The sequence below is a fragment of the Camellia sinensis genome, chromosome 3 (genome assembly GCF_055761805.1).
Source record: "Camellia sinensis isolate YWXY chromosome 3, ASM5576180v1, whole genome shotgun sequence".
Taxonomy (NCBI): domain Eukaryota; kingdom Viridiplantae; phylum Streptophyta; class Magnoliopsida; order Ericales; family Theaceae; genus Camellia; species Camellia sinensis.
This window is the reverse complement of record NC_138963.1, coordinates 217,207,956-217,224,848: the sequence shown is the minus strand read 5'-3', so window position 1 is coordinate 217,224,848 and position 16,893 is coordinate 217,207,956. Positions and strand designations below refer to the sequence as shown.

At 38.5% G+C, this 16,893-nt stretch overlaps 1 long non-coding RNA gene across 1 annotated transcript; it reads left to right on the top strand.

Annotated features, from left to right (window-relative positions):
- Positions 1 to 2,786: 2,786 nt before the first annotated feature.
- LOC114295366 (uncharacterized) lies at positions 2,787 to 16,624 on the top strand. The gene is made up of 6 exons (XR_003640885.2): positions 2,787 to 13,748; positions 13,858 to 14,505; positions 14,663 to 14,824; positions 14,923 to 15,471; positions 15,556 to 15,654; positions 15,859 to 16,624. It is a non-coding gene; the product is annotated as an uncharacterized LOC114295366 (long non-coding RNA).
- Positions 16,625 to 16,893: the final 269 nt, after the last annotated feature.

Sequence of the window (16,893 nt, the reverse complement as noted above, 5' to 3'; positions counted from 1 at the left end):
CTCTATCCTTTTTTCCATTCTTCATAGTTGCAATAATCAAAAGCTTCTTAAATATGGGTTTTTCAAAAATCTAAATATATAACCTCAGCATATAGAAGAAGCTTAGTTATAGTCAGTGATATTTTGTTTATGTATTCCACACAAATAATAATAATAATAATAATAATAATAATAATAATAATAATAATAATTTAAAAATTTGCGAATCTTGATGATAAGTTGCAGAAACTTACTTCGACCACATAAACCATTTTAGCAGTTGTGCTTGTCATTAACAATTAATGCAATAATAGTAACATATGGAACCCTTTTCAACAATTAATGTTTACAAAAGAATGTGTTGTGTTAGATTTTACACATAAAATAAATAAGTAATTAAAAAAAATAAATGCCTAAAATCAATGGATGGCAGCAGTTTTAAGTCGTGAAAGCTTTTAGTAATGAAATCTGTTTATTTGTTCATTCTGCACTTGTGTCAGTTCCACCTGTGAAAATATTCTACAAGGTAAAAATATTATTATTAATTTTTGGGGGGGTTTTGAAAGAAGTGGAAATTTGAGTTTTAAGCAATGTTTAGTTCAAAATGAGATTCCACTAACAGAATTTAGTGGTGCCTTTAGTCTACAACCACATGAAAAAGAAATTATATATAGTTTTTTAGTCACCAACTCACCATGAGCAAGCACTGCTTTAATATGATTCAAAGTCAGATCAATTAGACTGAACTGATCCTTTCTCAGTTGAAGTAAGATGTCAAGGATGTCCTCTTGCATGAATTCAGTCCTCTTTGGATTGAAATTCATCAATGAGTTCTTAATATAACAAATCCAATTCCTTGAAATTCTTCTCAAGCCTAGCACTCATTCCAGTGACTATATCAACCAAACCCATCAAAGGAAAATAGTTAGAAACAAAGAAGCTTCCCATCATTGCCTGAGCTTTATTAAGAAGTCCATGAAATCTACTTCTTTCAAACCCTTCACTTTCCTCGTACCCTTTCCCAAAGCCACTCTGCAAATCAAAGTGATTGTAAAAGACATCACTATCTCTCTCAAATTAACTACCTTTGACGAATCTGTGAGTTGGGATATTTTCTTCACTATCGTTGAAACCTTGTCTTTGCGACTGAGTAAGATTGGACTCTCTTGGAGCTAAGAAGATGAAGAACACAAATCTTTTTTATCTCCCTCCACGAGTCATTGTATGGTGAGAACGCCACATCTAAGCCATTGTAATAGAGCTTTCGTTGTTCGAACAAGAGCGGTCTGCTTGAAAATGTGAGGTCAGGGGTCTTTATGCCGTGTTTCACCATTTTCGCAGAAGAGATCACGAGGGTTGAAACAGAGCCGAGTTGAATGGACATGAGGGGACCGGGTTTTTGAGCGAGTTGGTATAAGCAACAACATTGTGGGGCTGAGTTAACAATGATTTAGTGCAAGCTAGGAAGCACAGATACGGGATACGGGTATGATACGATACGGATACGGATACGGTGATACTACAAAATTTGAAAAACTAGGATATGGGTACGGCAGAGATACGTTCATAAAAAATATTATTTTTACAATTTTTAGTAATGTATTATACATAAAAATAAAACTTCAACAATTTTTAGTAATGTAGCATACATAAAAATAAAACTTAAAGCAAAAGACAACATGATAAAAAAAGAAAGATTCCTATAAAGCTAAGAGTCTTCAAGGTCAATAGCTTCAACTTGTTCCTCTTCATTAATGAATATCACAGCTTCCATATTTGGTTCATCAAGAGAAAGACTTACAATTTCAAGTAAGCCTGCACCCTCTAATGAATCAAAAGCATCTCCACCAACATCCCATAACTTGGTTTCTCCTTCAATGTACTGTCAACTTCTCCTTGATAGGAGACGAAGATTGTTGTGCACAAAAACCAAATCTTCAGCACGTTGTGGTGTGATTTTGTTTCTTTTCATGGAGTGAATAAAGGAGTAGGTGCTCAAATTCCTTTCACAGCATGATAAGGAACATGGCTGGCCAAGTAATTTTAATGCTAAAAATTGAAGCACATGAGCAGGACACCCATGTGTAAACCACCAAACGAGTGGATCCAACACTCCTCTATCAATTTTTGAGTCAAAATCTCCAAACATATCCAAACCTCCTGAAAACTTGGCATATTTTACATTTACAACCCTTCTCTCCTCTAAATTTGGAAAGTATTTCTTGAAGCACTTGTTTCTTATACTTGAAATTTCTTCTTCCCTATGAGGAGGGACACTATTGGGATTTTCATTGAGCCAGGTTGAACTATAATACCCAGATTACAACATTAGAAAGTTTCAAAATTAAATTATGTTATTCATATTAAAAGACAAATGTCAACAAAGAAATTTAATTAGTAAGAGTATGAATTAAGTTATTACCTCGGATTCGAAGAATGTGCAAGGCAATGAAGAGGAGTGTTACTTTTGGCCCACCTCTTAACTAGTATATTGTGCACAACGGAATAAAAGATTGATTCCTCATGATCTAGTTTCCCTTCATGCCTAAAGATGCTTGCCTTCACCTTTTCAATCATGGTGCCCCACATTTCATAGACTAAGTGAAGGCATGGTTTGTCAGTGTCACAAAACCTAAGCATCTCATAGATAGGCAATGTAAAAGAAAAAATATAATCAATCTTATCCCATCACACATCATTCAATAATTATTCCTTCAAAGATGCTGCTTTCCCAACATCGTCTTCTTTGTAAGAAACCCATTGGTCACTAATAACCATTGATTGAAGGCCACGCTTTATAAGTTTAAATCTTTTGAGCATGACAATGGCAGATGCAAAATGTGTGTCTGTAACAGCAAACAAACTTCAAGGGTACAAATGCATTGAAAATAGCTAGTCGCATGGAATGGTTCATGATGAAGTTTTTGATAAACATCACATCATCAACACAAAGTGTGATCTAGTGACATTCATCATAAGCAAAAGCGGTACCCCCTATTTCCTTTGGAGCACAAATATTCTTATGAGCAAGATTCAGTGTGTGAACTACACATGGTGTACAAAAGATATTCGGGTACTTAATTTCAATGAGTAAACCAGCTGCACTACACACGGGAGCATTATCTGTAATGACTTGAATGACATTCTAATGCCCAACTTCTTCAATCGCTTGACTAATTAAGTTGGAAATAAAAAACTTGTCTTTGTGCTCATCTTCACAATTAACAGCTTCCAAGAACACTGCCCCAACTTCTGATTCTCCCATAAAATTAATAAGGGGCCTTCTTTGAGAATCAATCCATCTATCTGAAACAATACTCAACCCCTTTTCCTTCTATGATGCTCTAGTTGGCTCCAACAACCTCTCTACATTAGCCCTTTCCTTTTGAAGCAATGTAGTCCTTAACAAGTTATAACCATGTGGTACATAACCAGGAATTAGATTGTTGGCAGCAAATTGAAAAGCACTAACATAATATGGGTTCCTTGATAAATGAAAAGGTAACCCCGCTTAATAAAACATTTGAGCAATCTCAGAATGCAATTGTTCCCGAATAGCTAGATTGAATGCCTTTTCTAGAGCAGAAGTTCCAATAGCCTTTCTTTTTCTTGGCTCATACCCCTCTATTCTAAATCCTCCAGTAGCTAAAGGCCCTGAACCTGTTGAAGTAGATTGGCAAGTGGAAGGTGGTAAAGGAACTTTTTTAGGCATAGCCATCTTTAACATCTTCTTGGCTTCTTCAATTTTCCTTTGCATTTTAGCAAGATGTTGCGAAGCCACTTTGGGGCACACTCTAATCCCATTGCCAGAAAGTTTTAACACATGTGCTTTGACCCTAAAGTATGACCCCTTGTACTCATTTTGACAGTAATTGCATTTAAACTTGGTATTACCACCTCATTCTCCCATTTTTTTTAGTTTTGTAACATAACACCAAAGAGGAGCATGATCATCTTCTTCCATTGGTGTACCACTTGTTGAACCTAAACGTAACATAACACCAAAGAGGAGCATGATCATCTTCTTCAATTGGTGTACCACTTGTTGAACCTAAACTTCCCGTACCCGAACTCATTTCCTAAAATTTATAAATTTGGTAAACAAATAAAACAAAACATTAATGTAGTTATCTCTTCGCATGAACATCAAAAAAAAAAAAAAGAAAAAAAAAAGAAAAAAAAAGTCATCAATTCAATTAAATTTCAACAATATAGCATCTCCCATAACAACAACCATAATGCAATTCAAATTAATGGGGGGAAAATTTACAAAGTTCATTTATTTATTAATAAGTTTATTTGTTTATTTATTTGCTTATAAGAAATTAATTTATGATGTTTAGTTGCAATTGTAAATTATAATTTATTTAGCCAAATAGGTTCAACTTTTTTCATAACCAAACACATTTACAACTTATTTTAATTCTTTTAAACTAATAATCAAAAAATTTATAAATATAAAAGCTAATATATATATATATATATAATATCAAATGGGCCAAAAGGTTACGGAGTATACTTTAATAAAATAATAATAATGTATATCAAATGGGACCAAAACAGGTTGCATTACAATCCAAGTCTACAGTCTACAGAGGTCGAAAGAGAGAACGAGAGATAGAGGGAGAGGGAGAGATCGATTGTGAGAGAGAGAGAGAGAGAGAGAGAGTCAGATCGAACGAGATCTATCCATCCAGACCAGAGAGATCGAGCGAGAGGGAGAAGAAGAAAGAGAGAGAGAGAGAGTGAGATCGAGCGAGAGGGAGAGAGAGATAGAGCAAAAGGAAGAAAGAGAGAGAGAGGGACGAACCTGATCGATCGACGAGCTACTGTTCAACGAGCTGTTGGTTGGTTGATAGAGGCGACGACGACTCCTCTCTTCCTTTGTTGCTGCTGTCGCGACCAGGTAGGGTTTGGTTTATTTGGTTTTTTTTTTTTGTTTTATTTTACCTTACTTTTGTTATTTTATAGTTTGACCCCCATTATAAGTTTTTAAAATTATTTTTTTGCCCCGCCATATCCCGAAAGTATCCCGACCGTATCCTCGCGTATCCTTAGCCTATCCGAAATTTAAATTTTTTTTAAAAAAATAAGATACTTTTTTGCCGTGTCTGATACGTATCATGTCGTATCGGACCCGTATCCGTATCTGATACGTATCCGATACGCGTACGGGGGCCATTTCAGAGTATTTGTGCTTCATAGGGTGCAAGTTTCCTATGAAGGGAAGTTCCAGAGGACCTGGTGGTGGACGTACGAGTTGTTTCTCCATTGTTGCTTTGTTTTTGAAGAAGAAGAAACAAGAACAGAATTGGACGAGCTAAAAGGAAAAGAATTAACATTATTGATTGAGCTGTTAACTGGAAAAGAAGGTGATTATTCAGTACTCCCGAAGCATAGACACGTGGTGCTCCATAAGATTTTGATTGGCGGAGAGGTGTAAGGGCCCACAATTTATGTTGGGGATGAGGGAATAACGTCGGCCTAAGTAATTGGTGATTGGCTTGGAGTATGGCCACGTGCTGCTCCGGGAGTGTTGAATAATTTCCCGGAAAAGAATTAACATTATTTTTAAACATTAAAAGGATCATTTCTTACAAACTAGGAATTAATTTCAATTCATAATTTTTATAATTAAACGTAAAAGTTTTAGGTAAATTGACTAATAATTATAGTTGTATTTGTAATTGTGTGAGGGCAATTCAAATTTACGAAAATTTTGTAATTGTATGGATATTTTACCTTTTTAATTAAAATTTAAATGTTGCCCAAATTTATAATAATCTCGAACTCGTAATTGATAGAATTAAAAGTTAAATTTGTAAAAAGGTTTTCAATTTTTTTTTTAATTCTTATTTATAATTACAAGTTAACTATCAAACAAATAAATAATGGTATATGCAACAATTGGTATACTTTAGTGTACTAACAGATGATTACTAATAATTGTTAAACTTTTAGAAATTTCTAATTTGTATAATGGGTAAGGTTCAAAATAATGTTAGAAGGTATGTTGATACACTATGTAGTATGCCAATTGTTTACAAGTTATAAATTTTGTTTTTATTTTTTATTGTTCTTTTAAAATTTATTTATAATTCACAAATTAAAGATTTCGAATTTTGTGCCAAATTGCCTCATTTTAGCCGTTACAAGCTGGGTCTAAATTCTTTTCAATAAATAAAAAGTTGCGTCCAAATTCACCCATTGCCACATCAACACACAAATATTCATTTTTCTGTTGGAACAGTACATGGACACATGTAAGGGTAGCTTGGTAATTTCATATGAAAACATCATTTCGAACACTTTTTTCAATACAACCATTCAAAAAAAAAAAAATAAAAAAAATTCAACACATCTTCCCAAACACACAAACTAAAATAGCCTATTAAAATAGTCAAATAACTAATAAATCTAAAAAATAGCAACTTCCCAAACAAGTCTTTTGTGTGCTAGATATGGTTAGAATGTAAGAAATATTATTTGTCTTTATATAATCTTTTTTAACACTATTTGGACAACATATTTGGTGGGAAAATTTGGTAAGTGCACATGATTAAAACACATAATGGAATTGAAATGTAAAAAGAAATAAAATAAAAATAAAAATTATTATGTAACTAAAGTAATGTTAAAAATTCTAAAAAAATTAGACAAATTATCCACATATCCCCTTTAAAAGAAATATATTCTATTTAGTCCCATAATTTTTTATATTATATATATATATATATATATTTTGTGAAACTCAAAAGTCCTAAGACTAATGAGTTATTTCCCACAATAGTCATAGGAACTAATATCATGCACTTTTCTCTCCCACAGATGCATTGCATGTCCCTTTTCTAGGAAACTTTCTCTATTTCTCTCTTTATTAAAGTAGTATATGGATTCTACTTTTCTCTTCTTTTTTTTTTTTTTTTGGAAAGGTTATGTGTGATGTTTTGTACTATAATTATGCATCTGGTGGTGGTGTCAGAGTGATTTCATTAGAAGAAGAGAAGATGGTGAAGTGTCACCATAATTCTTCTCTTTCTCTTTCTTCTTTACACTTATTGGTGACTGGCAATCGGTGACCTCCATCGATTGTGATTCACCGACAACCATCAAATACCGACTCTTTGCTTCGTCTTTACCGACAATGAAGGATATGAGTTTCTAGCAATGTTCTTCATATAGATCGACTCAAATTTAACCAAAATCACAAGACAACTCACCAGAATATTCAAATTTAGAGCAGATATGAATAAATCTACATCAGATTCGACTAAACCTAAATGAAAAAATAGTTGTCGGAATACAATCATCTCTCTATGTTTGCCTCTCTCCTTTGATCTATCAGTTTTTACTCTTTTTCTTTACTACACACTTCTCTCTTCTTGTTTTAATGGAGAAAATTTTCAAATTCTGAAAAAATATTGTTCGAGTTTTAGTTACAAGCGGTGAAAATTGTAAAATTTTATAATTTTGAAGATATGTCTATGCTTTTCTCTATGGTTGTAGCCTTTTTTTTCTCTATTAAAACAAGAAAAAAAAGTTTAGCAAATATTGACAAATTGAAAATTTACAATCTCTTAGAAACTTTTGATTTGAGATCTCCACCATCGCCACAAATGTGAAATTGTGTTTTGATAAATAAGCAAACTAATAATTTTTGTAGTTTTAAAACTGTAAATTTATATAGTTTGATGAGCAATTAATTCAAAATTTTAATTTTTATAAATTTGTGAATTGAAAACTATCTACTCTATATGCTAAAGAGTTTTTTTTTTTTTTTTTCATGTTTTGTGGTGTTGGAGAGGATATAATTAAATTTTGTTATGTTTTCGCTTTAATTTCTCTCTTTTTTCTTCTTTTTTTTCTCCCTGATGATGTTCTAGACGTTCTGGTGAGTGTCCAATAATGTTCTTGATGTCCAACGACATTATGGACATTCTGTCGACTTCCGGTGATGTTCAGAACACTCCGGCGATACTCTGATAACTTTCTAGCATTGTTGAACATTATGGCAAGTTTTTTGACTGTCAGACGAAAGTCCAACAATAGTTCGGCGATGGTAGGACATGGCTGCATCTTAAATTTTTTACTTTTTTTTAAAATTTAGTAACAATTAAAAATATATAAAACTAATTGGTACAAATAATTCATTTTAAAATTAGATGGATTTTAAACTGTTGAAATAGGATCTTTGGTCAATGCTCCAAAAATTACCAAATCATTTAGATATACTGTGGGTCAAGATGAACATTGCCATTTGGGCCCAAATCATGTGAATCTCTTCCATGAGTTTCAACCATTCGGGTTCGAGCTCATAAGAGCTTCTCATAACATCACAAGCTTCAATCCCCGCTCCAAAACGAAATGTAGTCGGAACGTTTTCATCATTGGTGGATTTGTCGTTGAACTTACATTGTGTTTGGTTGAGAGATTTGGGAAGAGTTTTATAAATGAAGAAGAAAACAATAAGTGAAATGTAAATAAAATACACTTACATTTCACCTAATTTTTGTAACGCCCCAGCCCTTCACATGTCATCGATATTATCTATATTGGGCCACACCTACACGGATTTGTTCTTCCTAGTTGGTCACCCATTCTAGAACTACTCTAGCCTAAGCACGCTTAACTGAGGAGTTCTGCTAGGGATTTCACCACCCGGGAAAAGGCCTCGATGCAATATAAGGGTCCATATTTTTACTTTTATAGTCCAGGAACTCCCTCATCATTCCCGATGTAGGACACCGGGACCTTACAATCCACCATCTTTAAGGCTACATGTCCCCGTTCAGTAGCCTGCCAGCTTACAAGCTCGTCCATATGCACTGAGAGTCGCTAGGGGCTCACACTCAGTACTCTAGAGAGTTGGCTCTAATACTATTTGTAACGCCCCAACCTTTCACATGTCATCGATATTGTCCGCTTTGGGCCATGCTGTGGGCTCGCCTTTTTCTGCAACCCCGCCTTTCGAAAAAGGGTTTGAAAAGAAAGCCTCATAGTTCGGACTCCCGCGGTTCTGAATCTAGTCTCACAAGTGCAACGGAAAACTGATAATCACCAAAGAGTCCAAATCCGGCAAACTTTTTTGGAAAATCGATTTTAAATCAAATACTGCCAAAATTAGATTGCTTTGCCAAATACAGAGTCGCCACCTAAATATTTTATTTCGGGAAAATTTAGGAAACCCTGACTTAAGCCAAAGGCCACGTGTCTGTTATCACCAAAGTTGCCTCGGCTCGGGAACTTCGGTACGAGAGGGGAAGGTCCTGAAATGAGCACCCCCGTTCACCTGATCAAAGATCGGCCTCTACTAATCATGATACAATGTTTTATAAACATTATCCGTTCTTATTCGGGTTATTAGCTAACTTTACTATGTGACGCGCACAAGCAAGTATAAACTAAAATTGCAAGAATTGGAACAACTCAACTCACATTTGTTTGTGAAAATGGTTTGAATTTGCCACCCTCAAGTGGGCTTAAAAACACGAGTTTGCCACCTCAAATGGGCTTAAAAAAACATGATTTTGCCACTTCGCAAAGTGGGGTTAAAACACATATTTGATGAATTGTTCCAATTCAAGCAACAAGCCTTCATCCACAGGCATTCATGTAGTATAGCATTTAAACACATATCCTCATGGAAAGCATGCGAGACATGGTAATATGGCAATCACACTCATGCAAGCATGCTAAAGCATAAAAACTTACCGAGTATTCCAAGCCAAAACAAAAACTAGTTAGAAAAATGCATGATCCAAACTATACAAAAATGCCTAATGCAACACATGCAACAATGCAATTAATAAGCTCGGCTACTAATATGGCATTTGCAACACTTTGATAGCATGCTTTGAAACACATATTCAAGTAAGTATTGAATTGTGATGCAGTTTGAATGATGCGCCAAGTCTCTGTGCATGTAAGACAAATGAATGGATGCAAACAGGCAAGCATAAGGTATGCTAATTGAAAATGATCCCTAATCTAACCATTGAAAGGGATTAAATAAAAGGGAGAAAGACGTGGGGTTGGAAGACATGCACGCACACACGCACGCACACTTATTACAACATTACGCCCTCGTGAAGGAGGGTCTGAATGAATAAACTAAGCAACTAGCTACGCTAATTAAGCTAAGCTATTATAAACCAAAACTAATTAACTACTCTAGTTAACTAATTATTACAAACCGAATTAAACTAATTAATTACAATACGAATTAATTAATTAATTAATTACAACACTTGCATGAATGAATTAGCTACAACTAACTAATAAAGCAATTAAACAGCCTCGAGGGACAAGGGATGAATGCATGCGTGGTTGGTTTCCTCCCGAAAATGCCACCGCCTTGCCTCTACAGCCTCTGTTTGCATTTGCTTGAACACCAACAGCGCTGCTAGCTTCCAGAACACCTCTGCTCCAACTCAAGAACACACTTGTGCAAAATTTCATTTCTGGTCAGTCAGCTACCAATGGTGGCTTTCGGCTACCATTGGTGGTCGGTCGGCTGCTTCTGGTGGCCGGTCGGCCACCCCTTTCCTGAACTTCCTTTTTTGCTACAATAGAGAGCAAACAGAGGCAAATCAGTGTATTCTCAAGGAGTGTATGTACTGCTACCCTCATTATCATCACACAAGCTAAAAGGAGTGTAGCTCTTGGCTCTCAAGCTATCAACCAAGCATTTTCATGCATGATGGCAAAAGAACCAAGCTTGTACAAGCTTAATGAGTGCACAAACAAGACTCAATAAGACCACAATCCTATCATGTATGATCAAGGGTGATGGTGACCAAGAAAAGTGGCACGTTTCATCACTTTGAGTATGAAACGTCCCATTTTTCTCGTGTTCGAATTAATGTCTGATTCGAACACATGCAATGCAACATGAAAGATGTTTATCTTGCCTCTTTTACTTTATTTATTTTGTTTATACATTTTAACTTACCAATCCATTCTTTAATTGATTAGTCCAAAAGGTGAGTGTCCTCTAATGGAAAGAGGGCTTAAACCACAAGTGCCTTGAGCATGAAAGAGGAGAAAAATATCTGAAAAAAGAGAAAAATGTCCGCTGGCCATCACTAGTGGCCGACCGGCCACCACTGCTGGCCAACAGGCACAAACCATGGCCGATGGACTGTAGGGATGGCCGACAAGCCACCCTCTCCTCTAGACTTGAAACAATAAGTTCTTGGTCCACAACCAAGCACAAAATAGACAAGTTTAGAGGCTCAAGGCAAGGCGCTCGGCCGAGAACTTCAGGCACTCAAAACGAACACGAGCATACAAAACGATCGAGTGTTCAAACGATGACGTCTAAGTCTTGAGGACGGTCAAAAATTAGGTGTCTACAGTTGCCCCTCTTTGACAAAACTCGGAAGTCATGTAATGACGGGAGTGAATGTCAAAGCCCAGAGACGACCTACTTTTAACAAGGCTGAAGACTTGGACAAACAAGCAATCAAAACAAAGAACGGTTGCACCCGTAGGCTGCCTACGTATCCCTTTGCAAGGAATCAAACTAGCATAGTTCTGGGGCAAGATACAAATGACATGCACGATGCAGAACATAACTTATGATCATGCAGTGAGGCTGTAATGAAACATCTATATGCACATGTTATGCAAAGAAATGCTACAGCAAACTCATACATAAGCAAGTAAACATGAACCAAACCATATTTCATGTAGAAATGATGTAAGAAAATTATGCAGGCTTAATTGCACATCACGCAGGAAAGGCAAAGAACAACACAACCCTCGGGCGCACCCGAGGCGTGAAACAAGATCCTAATGCATGGCACACACGAGGAGAGAGATGGTGTGAACCTAGGGACACACCCTAATATTCTGAACCAAAGAGAGCAGTGATAAATATTGAAACGCGTCCAAATATTTGTAACTAAAACAAAGAGCGGTGTAAGCATTGGAACCCGTCCGAATGCTTTTAACCAAAGCGTCCTAACACGCAACACGCGAGAGGAGAAGAGGATGACGGAAACACCGGGTGCACTCGAATGTTTATAACTGAGAAGGTCCTAACGCGCCACACGTGAAAGGGAAAAGGAAGTGGTGTAAACACCAAAGGGTGGTATAAACATCGGAACACGTCCCAATGTTTCTAACCAAAATACGGTGGTATAAGCATTGGAACATGTTCCAAATGCTACTAATTCGGGAGGAGGGGGTGGTATAAACATCGAGAACACGTCTTAACGCTTCTAACCAAAGCAAGGTGTGGTGTATACACCAGGTGTACCCGAGTGTTTCTAACCAACAAGGGTTTTAAGGGATAGGAATGATCTTACCTGGAGTTCCTTTGAATGAACCGTACATACAATATCATCAGGTTGCCCCAGCTTTGAATGAACCGTATATACAATATCATGTCTGTATAAGAAAGAAACTTAATAGGTACAATACAATAAGAATGCATGTTCTACGCAAGACGAATAACCATGACACAACGTTAGGGGCATGTTTTATGCATAACATGCAAGGAACAAAACAGAAGCATATTCTATGCGGCGCCAGCGAGAGCATGTTCTATGCAATAGACAGAGTAAATCATATTCTATGCGATAGTAGCAAACGCATGGTCGATGCAACAGGTACGAACATTTTCTATGTGAATGTAAGGGCATGTACAAGGCAATACAACGCAACATGCATATCCCGAGCATGTACGATGCAATACAACACAACATGCATATTCTATGCAAAATAACAACAATGCATATTCAATGCAACATGCATATTCTATGCAAACATAGGGATGCATGTTCTATGCAACAATACAAAATGCATGTTCCATGCAACGACAAAGACATGCACATTCTATGCAACAACAAAAGCGTGTTTGATAAAGACGACTCAATCGCAACTTCCGATTTACCTCTCGGAAGAGTTGCAGTATGTTTAAAAAAAGGATACACCTTGCCCATGTTGAGTAGTGATGAGCCATGCGCCGAAGACACAGTTCAAGGCTTCCGCAGAGACATTTTGAGCTTAAAAGTGAGCTTTCCTTGCGCTTTCTTGAGAACCAGGGGCACAAAACAGTAATAAAACACACATGGAGAGCATTGAAGGCCTATCGGTCACCAGGGAAGGTGATCGGCCACCCATCGGGCACCAAAAACAATTGTCAAAATGGCCATTTCACCTCAGGTGTTTAAGTATAGGGTTCCAAACCCTATTTCCTCACTTCTTTATTGCCGAAAATCATACTCCTCTCACTCCAGACCATTTTCCTCCTTCGATTCGAGCATTATATGCATTTTCCAACACCCCATGAACATTTTCTTCGCTAAACCCTCGTAGTTTACTCCATTTTTAGCCGATTGAAAACCAATTTCGGTGCTTCTTTCTTTATTTCCACCACTTGAGGCTTGTTTCCCTCGAGTTACCCTTGAGTTTTGCGCCTTTTCCTAGGCTTTGACTTTTTCAGCCATTTTTCCTCTTGGGAGATGACTTTCGTTGACTCTTGGCATTCTTTACCCATTTTTCCCATTTCTAACCATTTTCTCATCTTTTCTCGAGATGGCGGACAACATCCCACATGACGAAGCTTCTCTAGAGATAAAGGTGGATCCAGAGTTTGAGCCACTGCCACCTAGCGTTCGACCTTTTGACCCGGTGACGTATCATCCTGAGATACACGTGCTACCGCCCGATAGCATTCGTCAGTTCAGGGGATTTGCACGAGGCGCACCGGAGGACCTCTTACTGCACGAGCCAGAGTCACATTTATCTCATGGCGCCTCCAGGTATACACTGTATTCTTGTATTTTCTCAATGTATCTTGCATTGCTTGCCCAATCACACTTTTGCACTATATTACTTGGATTACATTTTATCTGTTTGTCTTGATCACAGGGGGATTCACGCACCATCAGAGGATATGGGACCACATCGGCGAGGAAGTGGTACATGGAGCTCCCTGACGACGTTCGCCACATCATCGACGGGGCCGACTTCAACTCATTCTGCATGGGGCTCTCAAGCCTCATAGCGAGCTGGCCTCTACTGGGTGCCTTGGTAGAGAGGTGGTGGGATACCACCGATTCCTTTCATTTCTCTATCTCTAGGGAGATAACGATGACTCCCTTTGACTTCTCTATGCTCACCGGCATAGAGGTGGGGGGTCATCCAATCCCTTATGACACAGATATGGGTGAGTAGGAGGCCGCCCAGATTTATCTGCTGGGGACACGCTCACCTATCTCCCGATCAGGGATGGTTTGATACTCTTGGTTTGCAGACCATTACAGAGGGACGACACCAGTGACCTGAGAGGAGATCGAGCAGTATGCCCGAGGTTTCCTGATATTCCTGTTTGACACTACCCTGTTCGCCGACCGGGTAAACACTGTCAGGCTATACCTCATGAGCGCCTTGGTGGACCTGTCTCGTGTACGATTCTACGATTGGGGCGGCGCTGGCTTGGCTACCTTATACGGGTACATGAGCTCCACCTCTCACACGAGCAAGCATCTGATAGGAGGCTACTGGAGGGTCTAGGAGGTATGCTTCACCTTTATGTTTTGCATTTCCTATTGTGATTTCTTCTTAGCATTCTCTGTACATCTCACACACTGTATACTGTACACACACAATCTGCTTTCTGCTTTGCATACATTTATCTATTGTATACTCATTGTTGCCCTTTCACTTTCTGCAGCTATGGGTGTACACCTACTTTCTGAGACTTGCCCTAGAGCCAAAGGTGGAGATGCCGCCTATCGTGCCATACTCTCACCGGTATGACGGGAGATGCCAACGGAGGTCCCGAGAGTCCTTTCCCTTCTTCTGTCGGTGCTTCGATACTATGACCGCGGTTGAGGTAACTCAAGCTTCTATGTTATTTCCGTTTTCCTTTGATTCTAACTCATTTTGCAATAATTAATGATAGCTAACAATCTGCATACCCTCTATTTACAGATTACTTGGCAGCCCTGGGTGACGATGCTTGAGGGATTCAAGGATCAGGTCACTGGTGCCCGAGAGGCTTCCTGTTTTCGGCTCCTGCTCGAGGGCCCGGTTTGTCGAGTGTGGTTCGTAGGAGAGCAATTCTTATGCCAGACCATCGGCTTTCCCGAGTTAGTAGTTCCGATGCCGCCTCTAACATATATGAGAGCCATAGAGAAATACACTATGCAAGAGATGATTGATTTCACCAGAGGCTGGGACGTTGACTTCTTCCGAGTCGAGGGTGATTACATAGCCTTTATCCAGACATACCTCATGCCATCTCTAGCTGGCGCCCGTGGAGGTGAGAGATCGAGGGTTCCAGCTGCGGGAGAGAGAGGCAGAGGGGTCGGGGCGACCAGGGCCCATGGAAGGAGAGGTTCTAGAGCGAGACAGAGGACTAGGTGGCCAGAGCTACCTACCGCACTTACCTAGTGCCGACATACTGGGGAGGCTTTCCAGATCCCTATTGAGCCTGCACCAACCGGGCATGAGCTTGTCGGGGTTCGAGGCCTGACTCCAGTATGTACCACACTTTACATTTTGCATATTTATTTTAATTCAATTATGCTTTATAGAACAATGATCTTCTTAACGCACTTGCAGGCACCCATATAGTACACTGGGCAAGCCCTCAAACTAGTGGCTTCCCTAACGGAGATGGTGCAGAGGCGCATGAACCTGTTCAGCCTCAACAAGATTCCGGTATACATCAATATTTCGAACATAATCTATTTCACGCTACACTGATCTGACACACTGCACTCAAACACTACACTCAAACACTGTATTCAAACACTACATTCAAACACTGCACTCAAACACTACATTCAAACACTGCATTCAAACACTACATTTGATATACACCACGACTGATGAATTTGACAAACTGCCCTTTTCAAATCCTAGCCACATCGGACATTCCAGCGGGAGCTGCAGCAGGACCATCAGCACCTCCTCCGACAGCAGGGAGAGAGAGAGAGAGGAGGTTTCGACTCACAGCCGAGGAAAAGCTAGGGGCACCAGTGACGAGAGTGGCCCTTTAGAGCTCGTTCTGGACGATGATGATGATGAGATGAGTGAGGACGAGGAGGCAACGAGTCCATAGTCAAAGTTATTTGAGGACGGAAAGGGCAATGTTGGCTTAGATTCTGAGGACGGAGATGATGCTGAGGCTGGTTCAGCAGCTAGCTTAGACACGAGGGCCTCTGATAGCAGCGCTGATGAAGATAGCTCTGAGTCCATGCCTAGGAAGAGGATGAAGAGGGCCTCTCGATCCTGAGGTGGATGGCACTGATTTAGATGTTTTTGCTTTGTCTCTTTGTGCTTTTTTCTTTTAGCTAGAAGTGTTAGCACATTGTACAATTTTATTTTCTTAAAAACTTGTACCCTTTTGTAAAAAAAAAAAAAAAAAAAAACCATGATTGGAATGAAAATCATCTTTTTGATGAAACATGTTGCGTTTTACATTCTGAGAATCACATTGCGCCATCTTACACAAAAATGAGATTTGATGAAAATTAAATATTGTACATTGTATTGCCAACTTCTTAATCAGGTAATGAACCGACCAACACATAACAAATGGAGTAAAATAACTCAATGAACAACTAATGCGACAACTCAATAAACAATGCAACAACTCGATAAGCAAAACAACATCAATATAACTCGATAAGCAACAACAAAACAACTCGATAAACAAAGTGAAACAACATAAAAAGTGACTCAACAAAACTCTTAAAATAAGGCAGCAAAATGCACCAAGAGTAGAACAAAACACAGGTTCTCAGCACTCCCAATACATAGGAAAGCCATAGGAATTATGTCGGCTATAGGCAGAGGTTGTCGGCCACTAACACTAGGCGGTTGGCTACAAAAGTGACCAGTCGGCCACCAACACTGGCTGGTCGGCCACTAGTGCAGGGAACCTCCAGATTGCTA